At 36.4% G+C, this 15159-nt stretch overlaps 1 protein-coding gene across 11 annotated transcripts in view; it reads right to left on the bottom strand.

Annotated features, from left to right (window-relative positions):
- THRB (thyroid hormone receptor beta) overlaps nt 1-15159 on the bottom strand; it is a 169632-nt gene that overhangs the window by 33762 nt on the left and 120711 nt on the right. The window lies entirely within an intron of this gene.

Below are 15159 nucleotides of genomic sequence, written 5' to 3'. Positions count from 1 at the left end.
GACTGTAAGTTAATTCCAAGGGAAGATGGCAGGCAGGTAGCAATGACCACCAGACAAAGAAGCGACATCCCGACAACCCTCCTGTTCCCCTGTTTGTCCGGAATAATCATTTTATAAACCATTTCCAGTCCTTTCCGATATGATTAGAAAATGATTACTAAGGCGAGGACACAGTTATGTCACTGTAGTTGTCAACTTAAGTGTGAAGAATTATAAAGACTGCTTAAGAACTCCCAGAGGGGATACGCTGAAAATCCTAAAATCAATAATCCTGTTTTTCAGCATTAAACCATAGAAAATCCAATAGTGCTGTGCTGATGACCCGAACAGTAGTCTAGTTTTACAAAATTTAGCAACTTAATCTGTCATCAGCTTTATTGATTTTGTTTTACAGAATTACACGCATGAATCTCCCCAGCCTTCCACACGTACACAATCCACCCCACTGCCTGGTAATGCATTTATGAGAAAGAAGCTTTGCTGAACTTCAGTCATTTCAAGAAGTAATTTCTATTGAGTTCAACAGGTGGGAAAATTCAAAATAATATAATCAGTAAAAAGAACACTGCTTATATATTATCAATAAGCTAATTGCTTTGCTATTTTGCTTTGTTATCTTTTCTGTTTCAGTAACAGAGTACTTTTAGAAGAGTATCTTTTTTGACAACAGACGCAGCAGAAGAAGGAGGGTTTCTGCTCAATTTGGCTCACCTATGAACATGTCAATGCCACTACAACAAAAACTGTATGATCTTTTAATTGCTTAATGCACCCTAAACCTCAATATGTCAATATACCTTCTTTAATAAGCCATTCTTTTTTGATCTAAAATAAATTATTTTATTTTTAACTTATATTAACTGCTATTTTTTTTCCCAGGCAAAATGTGCTTTTTCTTTACAGCACAGCTAAAATACGGTAAAACTTCTGAAGTCAGTAACAAGACAGTAACCCTTTCTAATATCTGTTCTTGTTACTGGGAAGCAGAATTATTACTGATTTCATAATGAGATCTTAGTTTTCTTATTTCACTCATTTTAAACTAAAGGACTGCCAAAATTACCACGTAACTTGGCCCTTTTTCTTCTACGATCTTAAGTGTACATCAAACAACTTTGATGAACATACACCTAAATGGTCCTAAAAAGTTCAGAGCAATAGGTAAGAACTGGGCATGACATGTACATACTTCTCCCTATCTGATATCGTGAATATTTGAGACTAATGCAAAGAGCCAACACAGAAACATTTTCCCTTCCAACGTACGACTGTAATTAACCTATCTGAATAAGAAGGTTGCCAATCAGTGCCTAATTATTACCAAATTCAGGACAAGTGCTTTCGAAGATCAGAGAAGTTTAAATTGATGATTGGATTTTTTTCCCCCTCTAACTATAAAAGAAGCATCTTTAACACATTTCTTATTAACTTGCTCAGAAAATAATAATATATTTGTTAAGTCAAAATGAACTCTACCAAGATCAATCTTACTGAAGTCAATAAAGTTGCTTCCAAACGAACTTATTCTTCTAAGACTCTAACAATTTAAAGTAACATCTTACTTCATTAAGAGCACTAATAGTTACTGAAATTCCAGAAGTAAAACCCAAATGAACCCTCATTCACTTACCATTATCTAACTCAACAAATACCACCGTGAAATACAATGTGAAAAAGCAATGAAAAAGTTAATTTTTCATTTTAGCTCAGGTCCATCATCTAGATTTTACAAACAGTGACTTTGTGATAAAAAGCATGTCTCAGGCGGGATGTGATTTTTCACGAATGGATGTTCAACACTTCATAAAAAATGCCTGTGTTTCGTAAGAAATTCTGCAATAGTTGTTTGCACAGAACCCCCCAAACGATGCCCATTTAGGCGTTCGGTGGTAATAGTGTAGCACATACAAATGTAATGCACACAGCTTGCTGACCTTACTTCTCCACACTCCTCAGAGAGAAAACATTCTGCAAGCGCAAGTACATGGGTTGTTCCTTTACCACAAAACTATCTCCTGTGCAGCTAACAGGAATTTATGTTAGAGCTTGCACAGAGGTGAGGTTGTGTTTCACAGGTTAGCAGAGCAGAATACCTGAATACTTCTACACCACCCAGAAAAGCCTTGGGGAACTAGGCTTTAAATTTTTATTGGGAATTTTTCCCCCATGTAGACTTGCTTTGCCAGCAGAATCAAAATTCCCACAAATTTTCTCTTCTCTTGGTTTTTTACCCCTGATTTGATTTAGGTTTGTTACTGAAAAACTAAACAGAACTGAGACTGTGTGTTGGCAGAGCTGTTCCAGCCAGGATGGCACCTGAGGAAATAGTACATCAACATGGCACAGCCTGTGACTTACTCTCTGTTCCAAAATAAATCCCTCAAACATTTCTTATTTTCTATTGCTATGTCAATAATGTTTAGAAATGTGTTATATGTTCTATTTTTGTCAAGAGTTACTGTAATACTGCAAGGAAATTAAATTATATGAAACTGTGAAGGACAAGGAGAAAAAGAAAAATGGATGGAAGCCTTTTCCAACAACAAAAAAAAAGAATGATAAACACTGCCAGGGAATGTGGGTTCCTTACCTGTAAAGTGCTAACATTATAGAGGTTTATAGCACTGCAGATTGTTGTTCTCTTGGAAACGAGTCAGTTCATTGATCATCCTTGCAAGAACTTTGCAAAGTCTTAACATCCTTATTAAAACTGAAATAATCCTAAAATATTTTAATTTCTTAGGGTCCAATCCTGCAGGTCCCTGTCATGTATTCCTTTGAATTGTCTGATAAAAGAGAGTCAGACAGGGTCTTTATCAAAAGTCTGAAAATGGACTAGAATAATATTAACAGTTTTTCTTTGTCTTGTATTACAGTTTGAATATTAGAGTCTTTGTGTCATGTTGAGCTTTCATTGCCTTCAGCAATATAGTATTGCACTTGGAATTTTATTAGTTCACAAGTGTCTGATTATGTGAACACATGGAAATTAATCACCATCAGAATAAAATCTTCAATTCAAGCAAACAGGCCAGTGATAAAACAGAAACTTTGATACTGTGACAGCAAAGGATCCAGAGCTCAAACTTCTCACAGTCTGAGATGTCAGTTCATTGTACTAAAAAAGGCAGAAATTACTTGTTAAACATGGGCCTTGAATGCCCCAAAGGTTTTTATATACTCACCCTGGTGTAAATCAGAAGTAAGTGCAGCGCAGTCAGGGATGTTACACTGGGTGGGCAGAAATCAGGCTGAGAATGCCTGAAAAGAGGTGTCTGCAGAAGAGGCTACTTTACACTAGACCATTCAGCTCTTCATCAGCTCCTGTTTTACAGTTATGACTAAGACTTTTAATTACAAACAATTAAACACCCCACTAAGCTGCAGTTCTCTTCTTAACTTGGTTACAAAACCCACCAAAATGAACCCATAGATATGTTAAGGAAAGCCAGCAATCCTGTGGACGATCCTCTGGACGCTACAGCCCAACCAACTGCCTGACACAGAAAAGAAGAACTGTTCAGTGAAATCCACTCCGCTGTGCACCTCAGCTACCTGTGTGATGCGCAGGTGGCATATTACCCACAGGAGTCCTATTCTCCTGACCTTTTCCAAACTGTGCATCCCTGGGCCAGAGTCCTGAGTATCTCAGTGCAGCACTTAGGGCTCCTACAAGCTACTTCTAAAAGATTTGGCAATGTCAGTACGTGGGAAGCATTGCAGAGCATTCAAATTAGTCAGGGCAGAGTGCCACTACTAAAGGACCAAAAGGAAGGCTCTTATGTTGGCTGTGTTCACACTTCACGTGTGAATAGAGATAAATAAAAATCCAGTATTTGGTAAAAAAATTTTGCACATTTGAACATGTAGTTGCAAGGATTAAACATACCTTTCTGAACTCTTCACAGTTTTGTACACTTGTATTATCAGCTCCTGGTTTTGTAATACAAATTTTTACACATTACAAAATAACTGTTATATTTCCTATTTATAGATTTTCTTGTTGCCTGTATTCTCTCAGCCACCTCTGATGACGGTTTTGGGAAAAAAAAATTAGACCACTGCTTTTCCCAGAGAACACAAATCTGTGCTTTCATAACATGGGCCACATCCCAGACAGGTCTTTTCACATTGTAAGGAAAATATATTGAAAACCGTAACAGCTTTTGAGCAGAAATCCTAATGTAGCCTTTGCAACACACATAATTTGTCACATACAGCTATCTCCATGCCCACACGAGTTACCATCTCTTTTTAACATATGTATTTGCATCACCATATTCATTCACTTTACATACTATGATCAAAGACTCAAAATGGTCCCTCAAAAGTGTGACTATGCAAACTTATTGTTAGACATTAAACTAAGAAAACTTCAAACATCAGAATCAAAAGTAATAACAAGCATTTACAAAACCAGAAAATTAAGTCTTTATAGTGTTTATCTTAGTTTGAAAACGCTATTTGTGACTAAATCATAAAGCAGGTAGAATTATGGAATTCCAGCGTTGAAAAGTTACAACAGCAATTGACAGTTCCTGAAGTACGTCTCAGTGGAATTGAAGATATTATAAATCGCCGTTTTGTCTATGCTACATTTATTATAGCAAGTGATACAATTGAAGGAAAAAGAGCCAAATCCTTCGAGCATAAAATAATTTCTTTGGGTTTGCAACAGATGCGGCAAGCTTCAAACTAGCTGCCCCTGGTATAAACCAAGGAAAACCTCACTTAGACAGCAGCACACCTCTCTTCTCCACATGTACTAAGTTACTTATTTCTCTAAAACTGCTCCTCTCACAAAACTCACTGTACTTCGGTTATGACATGCCAATAAATTTGTATGTGACTCATAATGTGCCAGTGTGATGCACCTTTTAATGAAACACTTCAATAGTCTGTTTGGATAACAAAGAATGTCATAGTTTATATTTAAATGTTCAGATTCACTACAATTCCAGTTATCCCTCAAAATATTTTCGACATCTTGAATAAATTTGGTTAAAAGAGAAAGGAGATTGCTCTTTCCTTATCAGGACTCCTCGAGGGTTTGTGCTTGCTTTTTCTTGCAGTATTCACAACGTGTAGGTAGCACATGGTCTTTCAGAAATTGTTTGCTCCTTGAGAGGTCTGTCAACACGCGGGCTAACGAAATTCTTGAATAGTGTTTGACAACTTTTGAGATGGTCTCTGAGCAAATATTACTAAGAGTAATTATAGACCTGTGACCCAGACAACCCAATTTGTTAAGCCTCCCCATATATCATAATTGGAAGACCCTGTTAGCAGACATCAGTTAATTACAGAGCTTATCTCTTGAGAAAGTAACCACCAATACTTATAACATGTACCTTTTCTGAGTCATTCCCTATCCCAACTCCTCGTGAAAACTTCAAGGTGAAAAGTTTTATTTGTTCAAAAATAAAACTAAGCAGAAAGCAGGCTAATTTAGCTTGACACAACATAATTAACAGACTCCTGGATGGGACTGTCTGGGTTTGGAAGCCTCCTGACAGCCCTTAGTAAGACGTTAAAGCGATCAACACCTGACATCTGTTAGCAAAGAGGCATTCTGAGGTAAAGCACAACTAAATCTAAAGAAATCAGGTACTTAGACCAGTTTAACTTTTTCATGAGGTGATATCCTGCCTGACACTGTAATCTTTCTTCCTGGAGTGACGCAAGACTTAAGTAAAAGAAAACAACTTGTAATCCCCCCCTCCCAATATGCAGTAATTATTTTTTAGGCAAAGAACAATGAAGAACTATTTATCCAAGTTTAAAAAGGAATAAAAATAACTTAAGCACTAAATTTGTGCTAATACCTAAGCAACTGTGATTCTGAAAAGGAATTCCTTCAATGCTGTGCTGATGTGAACAAAACAACCTACGTGAAAGAAAATGGTTTATTCTCCTGACTAGTGAGGCAAAGAATAATCCTAACAACAAGTTCCATTTAAGTTCTGTACATGCACTTATTGAGGCTTTGGGGATGGTTAATAATAAGAAAGACGGCAAACAACACAGACACAGGTGAGAGATGAATACACTGAAAGTAGTAAAAGAATGCTTTCTTTTGCCTTTGCATTTTTCATGTATCAAAGATATGCTCCATTAAAAAAGGCCAGGTTCAGAAAAGATTTTTGATCAGCTTACCAAGACCATAAAGAGAAAGATGAATACTTTTTAAAAGCTCTAAAAGAACAGGTATTATTTTGTATTAGGTATCACACAGAAACCCCCAGTAAGTACTCATCACATTGTCATCAGGGCTTGTCACTAAGCTACTAAATTAAATAGAAAGGAAAACTAAAAATCACAATTATCCTGATGAAAAAAAAAAAGTTGGTAACAAGAAAACACCCCCCTCCATAATAATGCTTTTACCAATGGCCAAATCCCTGATAATAAACAATGACATAACAACTTGGTTTTGCTTGAGGTTTTTGGATTTTTTTAATACAGCATTTGCTGTGCTCTGCATGATAATGCCAGTTACCTTTACACTTTTTTTCTTCTTTTTGGTATTCCTGGGCACTTGACATGACTTGAAAGTTTGCTTTTGTATGGCCTGGTTGTAAAATTGTGCTAGTCCAGGTTGAAGCATGAAGACATTGCGAAAGCTGCTGTCCATTCCTCTGGATATCATAATTTTTGAAGTGTCTTTTCCTACAGAAACGGTTTTCTGCTATGCCCACTAAATTCCATTTTTGATTTCTGTCAGGAAGGTGAATCAGTCTGTCCCACAACAGGAGGCCACGTCCTGGATGTTTGGCAAATACTGCAGGGCTACAAAGTGTTGGCTTTGCCAAAATCTTGCTCAGGTGTGGAGTTTTGGAAAGCAAGTGGTTCCCCAGCTCTCCTGATGCTGTGGTATTCCCGTGCATCTCCACTGGACTGCACTGATACGATGCAGAACCTTTCAGCCATGCCCATTCAGCCACCATTGTTCCCCTTCGGTACAAGTAAATATAAATTTTTCCGTCTGAGAAGCCTGAACAAGTAGGCAGATCTACGTGGACAGGCTAACACTAGATGCAACTTTCACAACATCACAACTACAACATGGGCCCCTGGGCAAGTTACCACCGATTTATTGCCTTGCTCATATGATCATTTGAGGTCTTGTAGGTCGAGGCTGGTCGTGAACAATTTTCAGATACTTAAAACACAAAACATCAAGGATTCAGCCTTGTTTGACTTTGCTCTTATCGTAGGCTGACCTGAGGGACACTCTGTTACCTAAGTGTGACATTCTTATGTGGGCATGCTTAGCAGTTCCGCTTTTGCTACCTACTGCCTTTCTCTACTTGTCGTTACAGCAGAGTATCAGAGATGCTAATTTTATCACAGGAGCATGGACACTTGGGTCTGGTGTAGATAATGAACAATACTAAAGCTGCATGATTTGATCTAAGTGGTCATAATTTATTTATTCCTTGGTATAGAAGAAATGGGAGATACCACTAGTTGATAAATTTGTAAAACTAAATATAGCCCACTTTCTCTTTCTTGGGAGCAAAACTAAACGCTGTAGAAATGATACATCACAGATCACATTCCATATTTAAAGAATTTATATTATATGTAGCAAAATTCAAATACAAAATAGCTGTCTAACTTGCATATAGAAAATAGCAAATTCCAAACATTTGATGACTGATACTGGTTTTAATCATAGCAAGATTCTGCTGTTTTAATCAACCTAAGAGTTAATTTTACATACATTTCACTCAGTAAAGTAACATATTAGTAAATAAGTGCATACTAAGTCAGTAATTTCTAGGTAAAAATGATTCAAGATAACTTTGGATTTCAGTCTCCAGATCTATCATAATATTGCTGTTTCTGAAAGTTTTGTCCTAAGACTTCCATTAAGTGGAACATTTCCAATCAAGGACACATTCAGGAAACTTAATTATAGTTAGTATTAAATACTGTTATCTTATGTTAGTCCCTGATAGCATTATAGCTTTTCTCAAGATGTTATTTAATTTTAAATGTTAATGCATACCTTTTTTTCTGCTAGGAATACAAGCTCACCTGATATTTGCAGTTACAAGTTCATTCCTTCTACTCACTGTATTCAGCTGGACATCAGTAACATGAATTTGTGTGAGAAACTACCTAGCATCATGGAATCAATGCACAGGGCAGGTAAGTTACCTACAGAATTTGCCCCTACTTACTTACTTCTGGCTTTATAGATCTACTCTAGTTCAGACTTGATTTTCTTGGTAAAATTAAAAACTAACTCTAAATGCAGGTAATACGACAAGAGAATATCACTTGTAGGAGGATAATCAGGTTTAAAATAGAATAGTGAAAGTAACCCAGAGAACACTAGGCAATTAAAAAAAAAAAGAACAGAATATGATTTTTTTTTTAATAAATCAAACACTTTTATATTCTCTTGACTTCATAAATTTAAGCCCAGAGGAAGAGACTGGATTGTTCTGACAAGGCTCACTGGGAGCTGCACAGAACTCCTCTGTAAGATCTGAACTTACCCACTTCACTCTTCATGCACGAAGAGGAACTGTGCACTATAACCCACCCTTCCTCTATACTTTGTATAATCTCAGACAATGTACCTGGTTCAGTACAAAGCTACTCTCCCTTGTCTTCCTTCACATGTCAGTTATCTCCCTTCATGGATAATATTGCATCTTTACATAAATGCAAAAGTCAAGCATGTGCAATATATGTGTTAAAAATACAGACATTTCTATAATTCACTCATAAATAGATCCTTGCTTTGTTGGTTTCTTGAGCAGACCACTGACACCACACAATTCTTGACTTCATTTAAAAAAGTCAGTTATATCCTCAGTTACTCAGGTCTTGCTATTAGTCCTTGAGATCAGTAATTCATAATCCAGGCTGTTCAATTTCATTAGGCAAAAATTTCTATACTTTTTCACCTAAATTTATCTTTGATATTAAAGGTCATCTTTGCTGTCTTTTAGCCTATAAGGACTTGTTTTACCTTTCATTTTAATCAAAAACCATACATTCACTACAATGGTGAAACTTGTTTCCCAAGGATTCAGACAGGGTGTCGCACAGGGCTTACAGATTTTTAACTTTAACAAAGAACTCTAAACCCCTTCATAACTTAAAAAAAAAAAATTAAAACATATTTTCCAATTTCTGTGTTTGCAAAGCATCTGTGAGATTTTAAAATATGATTCTAGACACATTTAAACTATGAGAAGAAACTGATTCTATTACCTCTTCCATCATTTGGAATTTGCCCAGGCAGAGTTCACAAAGGCTAACCCAGCACCCTCTCTTTTCCTTTCAGTTCCCTCTGAAATTTGTCTCACTATTCTGACTCTCATGTTAGCTACAGTTTATTTAATTTAACAAGTTTGCACTTTATTTCACAAATTCTCTTCAGTCACCAGGGACATTTCACATTCAAATTTTTCTAGACAAGGATTAAGTTGTAAGGAACTACCACTGAGGGGTCTCATATTTTGTCTCCTTTTCTTGTACTTTCTACACTATGGCACAGCAGATATGTCTTAAATTACCATTCACCTTTTTATGTTAAATTTATTCAACTCCATTTTTTCTAACATATCTTGCCTGGATTTCTCAAAGGCTTTTTTTTCTTTTTTTTCTCCCCCCAACAAAGAACACAGTTGAAATCTCCTACATCTACTCTTGGTCTTGTCAAACCAAAATCTTTGATAAAGGATGATAATGTAATTTTGTCTGAGCTCCCTACTTGTAAGAGAAGCACCTCTCTCTCCCTCCAGCTACTGCTAAAATGGCTATAATTAAGGCAGGAAGCAGTACAGCCTACTGGGATGAACCATGACTGAAAACACAGGCCATATTTCAGAGTAAAGAGGGACTAATAAGCAGGGCCTAGAGCTCTTCTTGTCAACATAAGTAAAGGAATCATCGAGAATTTCATAAAGCACATCGTAGCAATAACTGGCATTTGAGCAGTCAACAAGTCAAAAGACTTCCTCAGAGGCTCTTTAAAGGTTTGTTTTATAGAAGCAGAAAAAGTTTTAGCAAATGAACTGCTCACTGAGCTAAACTATAAGCACAGGCAAGGAGAATCCCTCCAAATTTTTTTATTATGGGCCCAGACAAAGACTCCTAATGGGTGATTGTGAAGGTAGACCTGTTCTCAGATATGCAGTGTTATCTGAATGTCAGTATATAAAGAACTATAAAAACAATGGGACAATTCATTTGTTTTCATCTCAGTTCTATGGGTTTTTTCCTACTTCTCTACTAGTATCCACCAACAGTAGTCAAGGAAGGGATACAAAAAACCTCTCCTTTTTTCAGTACAACTGAAGAGAGTCATAAGTTGTTTCTTCCAGAAAGACTGGAGATGGTAGCCAGCCAGCCAGGAGGGAGGATAGTGTTTCCTGCTGCAACGAGCTGTATACAAATCGTGACAGAATCTGAGTGACAGCATAGGACCACAAAACACACTGAAAGACTGCCTGTTCTCTGTACTCACAACAACCTTAGAGGCACTGCATTAAATTCCCCCTGCTGTGCCCTGAGAATTACTCTATTTTTCCTAGCTTGGGATCTTCCCTGTTACACTCAAGGCTGGCATTTGCATTCCTGTTATTACTATTAGTGCTTTATACCACAGTAGCTCTGGCTGACGGCTAGATCCATTGGTGATGAAAGCTGCTATGACCACACAGGCAATCAGTCCTTGCTCCTCAGAGGCTGATTACATTGCTCACACTCTTTTGGGGAGTGTAAACATTTATTTTTCACCCTCAGCAACAGGCTGTCGCTTAGTTGCAAGGCAAAAGGTAAATCAGCAGTTCTAGGATGTCAGAGGATTGCTGTTTTTACAGTTACAAAGACACTTCCTCTCATGACAAAAAGTTATTTTACATTCCGAAACCGCTCAGAGGAGAGTCTCTCAGAAAATTTTCTCTACACAATATTTCACCGTGCAGCTAATCAAAATAGTAGCAGTAGGAGAACATCTTAGCAATCTCTGAATTGTCATTAACTTACTTGGTTGCAAAAATTTTATATGTCTTGCCTTTTCTCATACCTCGGGTTTATTGAAAACAGAGCAGCAAGGGCAACAGAACTTCATTGGTTTGGGTTTTTTTTTGACATTGAAGTATGCAAGCATCTAAGGACACTGAAGTGGGTTGGCTTCAGAGAGATCAACTAAGGCAAATGCATCAGGATTAGGACTGACAGGTGCACAGTAGGTAGCCTAGCTTCGTATGGACCCAGTCTGATAACACTAGATGATTTTTACATGATGACTTGAGATAAAAAAAAGCAACCAAGCTACAATTAAAGGACACTTCCCTCACAAAATTAACACCCAATTTGTATTTTGTTCAAGCATTTTAAACCACACAAAGTAACTATAAGTAAAAGCATGTAAAGTTTTCATGCATGTTTGTGCCAGGAAAGATTAAACTATCTGTGCCACACAAGGCTTAGGTTTCATTTCTTCTCATTAATCTCGCTGTCAGTTCACAGTATTTTATTTTCCCTCCTTTATTTTGCTTCTCCTCTCCTCTTTCCTTTTCTTTTCTTGTCCTTCCCTCTTCTCCCAAATAATACCACGGCATTTTCTTCTTATGCTTCCTTATAAAATAGGGAAACACTTCACAATTGAGTTTCTCAACTTTTAAACTAGGTTCATGTGATCGTTGAACAAGCAAAAGGATGGAGCACAGATAACATAGACTAGCCAGACTCTTTTTTATAAACATGTAAATCCTGCCTATGTGCTAAATAAAACCTTTGAGAACATGTCATTTCTTTCCTAAATTTTAAAATATAAAAGTGACAATGCTTATAAGAAAAAATTTGTAGAGTGAGAGAAAGGGACTAAGATAGAAGTAGTGATGTCTACTGAAACCATCATGTGGTTTTCAGTATTTCAGAAACGTGTGTGTGTATGTTGTGGAAGTACAAAGAGCCAGGATTATTTAATCCAGGACTGTTGTACTGTTACGTGCTTTAACAGTGGCAATATTATAAAATATTTAAGTATTACATTTTAAAATATGAATTTCAAGACACATTAAATTTCAATATTTTCAATCTTTTAAACAAAGATTACATCACCATGAAAGAAGAGTGCGGAGATAATTACAATAAAGTTATAAAAGTCTCTAATGTGTAAGAAAAGGCAACATTAAGAAACTCATAATATACAGTGTAATATCTTTATCCTTGTTCTTGATGTATTTTAACGAGCTCCTCTGTGAATCAGTGCAATCACTTTTTAAAAACACACTGAATTTCTATTAACTATTAAAGTAATATTACACATATATTTATCTCATCAAGAATCTGAGCTTGACATTATGTGCAAATTTCTAAACATGAGAAAAAATTAATCAGAGAAAAAGAATATTCAGAAGAACATGACAGCTCATCTGTAAATGAATCTGTAAGAGGCAGATTCTGAGCACAGAGAAGCAAATGGTTCAGGGTTCGGGGTTTTGGTATGTAATAAAGAGCTGTCTGAAATCCTGTCCTTTGAGAAATGAACAGGAATTGTGTACACCAATATGGAATCTTGTAACAGCTACAGATAAAACAAACATACAGAAAGAAATGAATGACCAAAGCTATAAGGGAAAAAGCAGTAAGGTATCAGGATACGCAATGGAACTAGAAACGTGGTGCTAACCAATACAGCCACATAGATGCTACATGCATTTTCCCCTCTCATAGCTCTGTAAGACACATGGAAGTTTTTCTGAGAAGATGGTATATCTGAGGACAACAGTTCTGTTCAAACCACAGGGCTCACCTGGCTGCTGTTCTCCAGCAGGAGCCATAAGTGGATACCCAGGGAAGAGTAAGAACAAAGCAAGTATATCTGAGAATTTCCACCAAGAGTGTCACAATCCCCGCCTACTTGTCAGCCCAAAGGATTGCCTGAGCCTTTCTAAAACGTAGCAACACCCAATGGATCTCTCTTTGAACTGCAGCCCAGTCTCCCCTTGTGTACACTTCTTGCATTCAAAACACACTCTGGCAAGGAGTCCCAGTATCTGTCTCTAATGTGCACAACCACCTCCCTCTGTTTGTTTTAAAGCAAGACTGATTTAATGCCCAACAGGCAGTGATCCACCTCTCCCGGACTCATTTTGCAGACTACTGTTTGTGTGAATATGGGGATGTTAATGGATGTTTACTCTCTTGATATTGTGTTAGATAATTCTTTTAATGCCTGGGAATCTACTAAAGTAAAAGTGAGAAGCCAAAACACCATTTTCAGATTATGGATCAAAATACATAAAATAGATCTTTAAAAACATATAAGTTACAGTGAAGCCATTTAGAAAATCACTTAAATCACTTCCACAAATCACTTCAGATCACTATCACCTTTTTCTAAAATCCAGAGTACTGCCTTCCTTGAGCTTTTTTCTTGAGCTTTCAAATCAGTTCACATGGTCTTTTCCCAGTCCCCATCAGATCTTCCACTCCTTCCCACTGGAGAATGGACAGTAGATTTGGTGATTGCCTACTAACAGCAAAGCCTGTGGATATGTGCACATAATTGAAGCTCTTCCTTTTTTCAAGATCATAAAACAGTTCAAGTTATTTTAGTTCTAGAATTCCTTAAAGAGATACCAGGTATCTTGAAATAACACCTCCTGTTGAAGGACTGAGGTTTGAGCAATGGCCAGGTAAAAAAAACAGAAGTACTAAAACTAGCAGTCTTGACAAATATGTAATTTCTCAAAGAAAAAAAAAATAAATAAACAAATCAAGTTTGCCCAAGCAATGGACTCAAAGGTTTCTTCAGTAAGAAAGACAAACTGGGATGTGAGGAGAAAATTCTTCAAAACTTGAAATAAACTCAAGCTTGGTACAAGTCTAAACCATTTTCAGACACAGAACAAAGCAGAAGTGAAAGTCTGGCCTTCATATGTTGCAACATTTACACACTTCCTTGAACATTCATTTTCTTTTATGGTAAGCAGTGTAGCAATTCTGATACTTTTAAAGAACACAATCAGAAGTGCAGTAAGGGAATGTCAATGGTATTTTGTTTATATGGAAATAACTGAACAGTGCCTGATTGCATCAATCCTGTAGTTTACCAACAGCTTTACAATTGGCACAAAAAATTACAGTGTTCTCTCTCTCTAGAACTCAATATAAAGGAGAAGCAGTGTAAGTTCATTGCTCTGACATACAGTTATCAGAAGAACTAAACAGCAGTCTGTGGTCAGACTTTTGAAGATCATAAAATGGCAGGCTGCAACTCCTGTGGCAGGGAGTGAAGAAGACTTAAAAAACATAGAAGGACATTTTGTGTCCTTTTATTAACTACTTTAAAAGGTTTTTGCCTGCAAAATTAACAATTATGTTTTATATTGACACTATGCACTCCTTCTAAACTGATGGTAGTTGTGAAACAGAGTAACACAGTCAAAGAATTATACTCAAAATTTCAAACACAGCAGTCTGCTTCCACCAGAAATAAGTTTTGGAAAGATGAGTGAGCACAAGAAACAGCTGTGGTTTAAATAAAATTACTATAGAAAGGGACTGAGTATACTGATCGATTATTAAAAACAAAATAGAAAAGGAAAAAAATAGCAGCATTAACATAATGAAATGTATTTCAGAAAATGACTAGCAAATGCTGCAAAACTAAAAAAATAACACATTTGTTTTCTCTGTTCCTCATGAAATCTAAACCAATCTTGTTTTTTTTTAACCCTCTTGAAAACATCTTATCTGGAAAAAACAGCAGGTATTCCTAAGTTGTAAATACCAAATTTAAACACGTTTAGAAACACAGAAACATAAGATCTTCATGTTTCTCCAAAGAAAAAACCCACTGTTTAGAGAACCTTTTCTTCCCCTATGATGAAAAAGAAAACACCAACATAAAGAATTGCATAAAAAATTGAAACATTGCAAAATGTTTTGCAGACTACTTGGCTTTTGTATTGATATAGCACTTTTAAAAACATTAAAATTTAAACAAAGAAGGTAAAATTACACCAGAGTGTCTGCAACCTAGAACTTATGAAGTGTGATATTTTTAACTGCATATTCAAAAATATGCTTCTAAGTAATAAGAGCCATCATGGAGTGATTCATAGCTTCATGCAAAAACATCCCACAATATAAATCTTGTTAACCTTTTGAAAATCCCCA

Source organism: Pseudopipra pipra, chromosome 1, assembly GCF_036250125.1.
Source record: "Pseudopipra pipra isolate bDixPip1 chromosome 1, bDixPip1.hap1, whole genome shotgun sequence".
In the NCBI taxonomy this organism is placed as follows: domain Eukaryota; kingdom Metazoa; phylum Chordata; class Aves; order Passeriformes; family Pipridae; genus Pseudopipra; species Pseudopipra pipra.
The sequence above is the reverse complement of the archived record's forward strand: the minus strand, read 5'-3'. Positions and strand labels throughout refer to the sequence as shown.